This window comes from Herpailurus yagouaroundi, unplaced genomic scaffold (genome assembly GCF_014898765.1).
Source record: "Herpailurus yagouaroundi ecotype Mexico unplaced genomic scaffold, PumYag 180, whole genome shotgun sequence".
NCBI classification, from domain to species: domain Eukaryota; kingdom Metazoa; phylum Chordata; class Mammalia; order Carnivora; family Felidae; genus Herpailurus; species Herpailurus yagouaroundi.
This window is the reverse complement of record NW_024412411.1, coordinates 15,273,284-15,278,358: the sequence shown is the minus strand read 5'-3', so window position 1 is coordinate 15,278,358 and position 5,075 is coordinate 15,273,284. Positions and strand designations below refer to the sequence as shown.

The following is a 5,075-nucleotide window of genomic DNA, read 5'->3' as shown; positions in this document are numbered from 1 at the left end:
CTTATTGATAAGCTCTCTAGATATAAGGTCAACACATTTTAAAAAATCATATTTCTATATACCAGCAAAAAACAATCAGAAAATTTAATTTTTAAAAATATCCCTTACAGCAGAATAAAAATATCTGGGAAAAAATTTAAGAAAAATTACATAAAGCTAATATCGAAAACTACAGAATATTGCAAGTTCATACTATAGAGAGTAATTAAAAATGACCTAAATAAATGCAGAGCTATCTATCATGTTTATGAATCAAAAGCATGAATATTGTGATGTCAGTTTCTCCCAATTTGATGTGTAGATTCAGTGCAAACCCAATCAAAAGTCCAGCAGGAATATTTGGTGGATACTGACAGGCTGAATCTCAGGTTTATATGGAAATACAAAGAACCTAAAACAGCCATGACAATCTTAAAGACGAAAAAGTTGGAAGACTTATGCTATCAGAATTCAAGACTTGCACAATTAAGACTGGTGTGTTGGTACAAGGATAGACAAACAGACCAATGTAACAAATCAGAGTCTATAAATGCACCTCTACATACAGACTCACTTGATTTATAACAAAAGTATCAGTACAATTCAGCAGGGAAATAATAGTCTTTTTCATTAGGTGGTGCTTCAAATATTACAAATTCATAAGAAAAAACAGTAAACCCTACCTTACACCAAACCCAAAAATTAATTCAAGGTGGATCACAGACCTTAATGTAAAAATAAATCTCTAGAAGAAAACAAAGGAAAGTAATTTCACATCTTTGGGGTAGGCAAAGATTCCTTAAACATGACAAAAAAAAGTGCTAACTTTAAAAGACAAAGTTGATAAATTTGACTTCATTAAACTCAGAACTTCTATTATCAAAACACATCAGGAAATTGAATAGGCAAACTACAAACTGAGAGAATATGTTTGTAGTCTGTATGTCTGATACATCTGATAAAGGATTGTATCCATGATATACAAAAGGTAAAAAAGGAAACTAAACATACATGTACCTTATAATGCAGCAATTCCACTTCTAAGTATATCTTCCCCAAAATAACATATTGAGTGTGTGTGTCTATAAAAATTTGTTCAGGAATGTTTATAGCAGCTCTATTTCTAATAGTCAAAAACTAGCAATATTCTGAACATCATCCATCAAAAGGTAAACGGGGGGTAGGGGGGTGCGTCTGGGTGGCTCAGTTGGTTGAGCGGCTTCGGCTCAGGTCATGATCTCATGGTTCATGGGTTTGAGCCCCGCATTGGGTTCTGTGCTGACAGCTCAGAGCCTGGAGCCTGTTTCAGATTCTGTGTCTCCCTCTTTCTCTGCCCCTCCTCCACTCACACTCTCTGTGTCTCCAAAATAAATAAATATTTTGAAAAAAAAATTTTTAAGGTAAATGGGGGGCAACTGGGTGGCTTAGTCAGTTAAGTGTCCAACTCTTGATTTTGGCTTAGGTCATGATTTCACACTTCATGAGATCAAGCCCCATGTTGGTCTCTGTGTTGACAGCATGGAATCTGCCTGGGATTCTCCCTCTCTCTCCTTCTTTTTCTGCCCCTCTCCCACTCACACTCACCCTCTCTCTAAAAAAATAAATAAATAAATGGATAAACAAATTGTGGTATATTCATACAATGGAACATGACACAATAATAAAAAAAAGAATAAACTACTGAAATATACAACATAGATAAATCTCCAAAATATTACCCAAAAGATGATTTGCATTCATCCAAAAGATTATAAATGCAAAAGTACAACCTACAGATTACATTTATATAAAACTCAAGAACCAGCAAACTAATTTATGTGACAGTAGTCAAAAAAGTTACCTCTGGGAGATGGCATATCAACTGGGAGGTAATAAAAGAGACTTCCCTCAGGGGCTAAAGATGTTCTGTATCTTGACCTGGGTAGTGGTTACACAAGCATATAACATCTGTAAAAATACACACACGCTGAAGAAGGGAGCAGGATGGTGGTGCTGGGCAGTGACAGCGAAGAGGACTTGGTCAGCTATGGGATGGACCTGGAGCCGCTGGAAGGTGAAAGACCAAAGAAACCAATTCCTCTTCAGGATCAGACTGTCAGAGATGAAAAAGGAAGGTATAAACAGTTTCATGGGGCCTTTAGCGGAGGTTTCTCTGCTGGGTACTTCAACATTGTTGGCTCAAAAGAAGGATGGACGCCCTCTTCCTTCATGTCTTCATGACAGAACAGAGCAGACAAATCTGTTCTTGATCCTGAAGACTTTATAGATGAAGAAGATCTTACTGAATTTGGGATAGCACCTAAAGCGATTGTCACCATGGATGATTTTGCTTCTGAAACCAAAGATAGAATATGAGAAAAGGCCAAGCAGTTAGCAACTGCTACTCCCCTATTCCTGGGGCTACTCTCCTTGATGACCTCATAACACCAACAAAATTATGTACTGGTTTTGAATTGCTAAGAAAAATGGGTTGGAAGGAAGGACAAGGAATTGGCCCTCGAGTAAAGAGAAGACCTCACTGACAAAAACCTGATCCTGGAGTAAAAATCTATGGTTGTGCGTTACCCCCTGGAGGCTCTGAAGGATCTGAGGATGAAGACAATGACTATGTGCCTGAAAATGTGACCTCTGCACCCAAAGACATCACACCTGTGGATTTCACACCTAAAGATAACGTGCATGGATTGGCTTACAAGGGCCTGGATCCCCACCAAGCATTGTTTAGAACCTCAGGAAAACATTTTAATCTTTTCAGTGCAGGACCTGAGGGAGCCCGTGATCTCCTTGGAGAGACTGGAGTGAATAAAGGAAGAAAACTGGGAATTTCAGGCCAGGCTTTTGGTGTTAGTGCCCTGGAAAGAGGAAGATGATGACATATATGCCACAGAAACTTTATCCAAATATGACACCATTTTGAAAGATGAGGAGCCTGGAGATGGACTCTATGGCTGGACAGCACCCAGGCAGTATAGAAGTCAGAAAGAATCAAAGAAAGATCTTCGATACATTAGCAAAATTTTGGATGGATTTTCCTTGGCTTCTAAACCTTTATCTTCTAAAAACACTTCCCCACCACCTGAATCGCTAAGAGACTATCAACCAGTACATTATTTCAGACCTGTGGTAGCTGAAACCTTAGAGAACACCCACTTAATTCAGGTATTGTCAGAGTCAGCTGGAAAGCCAATGCTTAACCCAGGGACACACAGTAGGCACCAACTGAATGCCTCCAAGTGGGTGGAGTTGCTGGGAGAAACACCCATTCAAGGCTCATCTACTTCAGTGTTAGAGTTTCTGTCCCAAAAAGATAAAGAGAGAATCAAAGAAATGAAGCATGTAACTGACTTTAAAGCAGCTCAACTCAAGGCCAGGAGTCTGGCCCAGAAGGCCTCAAGCAACAGACCCCAGCCCTCCTCTCTGGACGTCGGGCCCTGCTCATGGCACATGGCATTGAGTGGTAGGACAGCCACCACAAGAGCCAGCAACTTCAAACCTTTCGTGAAGATCCAGAAAAACAAAAACTATAAGAAGAGTTTTTAGTAAATAGGAAACAGGAATCTAATTTAATAAATAGGAGTCTTCCAGAAAGATGCCCTGGAACGTTGTCTGAACCCCAGTATGACAGAATGGGAGCGAGGCCACGAGCGGGATAAGTTTGCTTGGGCAGCCCTGCTGTATGTGTCTTCCCATTTGACCTTGTCCTCCAGGTTCATGCATGCCAAGGAGGAGGACGATTCACATCAAGTGGAAGTCCCTCAAGACCAAGCGAATGATGTCAATGACAAGCAGTCAGCTGTGAAGCTGAAGCCATTCGGGAAGCTTACCCGAGACACATCTGAGTGGCATCCTGACAAGCTTCTGTGTAAGAGGTTTCATGTCCCTGACCCTTATCCAGATTCAACTTTGGTTGGCTTACCAAGAGTGAAATGTGACAAATTCTCAGTCTTCAACTTTCTGACACTCCCAGAGACCACTTCCTCACCTACAACTCAAGCAGCAAGTGAAAAAGGGCCGCAACACTGAGGTCCCGACAAATCACAAAAACCATCAAGATGGGATACATCTAAATAGAAAAGAAAAAAGATCCCATTAGTGAATTTTTAAGTTTGGCTAGATCAAAAGTTGGTCCACCTAAACAAGAGTCCAGCTCTTTAGTAATCAAAGAGGAAGAGCATGTGATGGAATCACTCTCAAATAAGAATGTAAGCAAAGGTGTGGATTCACAGACTGAAGGAGAAGGGAGCCGCCCATCCATGGACTTATTTAAGGCCATCTTTGCCAGCTCCTCCGATGAGAAGTCCTCATCCTCTGAGGATGAGCAAGGCGACAATGAGGATGATCAGGCAGGTACCAGGGAGGCTGACTTCAAGAGCCCCCAAGAGACTGACTGAATGGAAACATAATCCATGGCACATGCTAGTGAGCTGGCAGCCCTCCAGGAGCCCGCACCTTCCTTTCTGATACAAAAGATGCAGATAGATGAAAGAGAAGTGTTCGGCCCACAAATATGTCCCATCTTCTGGCCCAATGTTCATCAGAAACTTGAGGCACCTCAGAAAGAGAAACATAAAAAAAAAGAAAAAAGAAAAACAGAAGACCAAGAAAGAGCACAGATGGAGGAAAGAGAAGAAAAAGAAACACCGGAAGCACAAATACAAAGTCAAGCAAAAGAATAAAAATTCGGAGAAGAGCAGTAGTTCTGAGAGTACCAACAACAGTGACAGCCCTAGTGGTGAAGAAGGGACTGTAGACCTGTCACCCCACGAACTGCTGAGAAGGCTGAAAAGTCTTCCACTAAGGCGGCAGCAATTGAATTCTGCCCTGGCCTGTCCCAGTACCAGATATTCTCCATGATGGAAGCTCGTTGATTGCTAAGTTAATACATTGTACAGTTTGTATTTATATGTAAATTCATGCTATAAAATAATTTTTAAAACCTTGACATTTCAAAGGCAGCTTTGGAAGGTTGCAGAAATTGATTTCTATTTTTAACCTCAGTGTCAGAGGAAATAATTCAGACTGTACAGTTTAATTAAAATGGAATTTTTCTGGCACAAAAACAGACACATAGACCAATGGAATAGAATAGAAACCCC

General features: G+C 40.6%; 1 pseudogene; it reads left to right on the top strand.

The window, feature by feature from the left end:
• The first annotated feature begins 1,658 nt into the window (after positions 1 to 1,658).
• LOC121039373 (G patch domain-containing protein 1-like) lies at positions 1,659 to 4,589 on the top strand (annotated as a pseudogene).
• Positions 4,590 to 5,075: the final 486 nt, after the last annotated feature.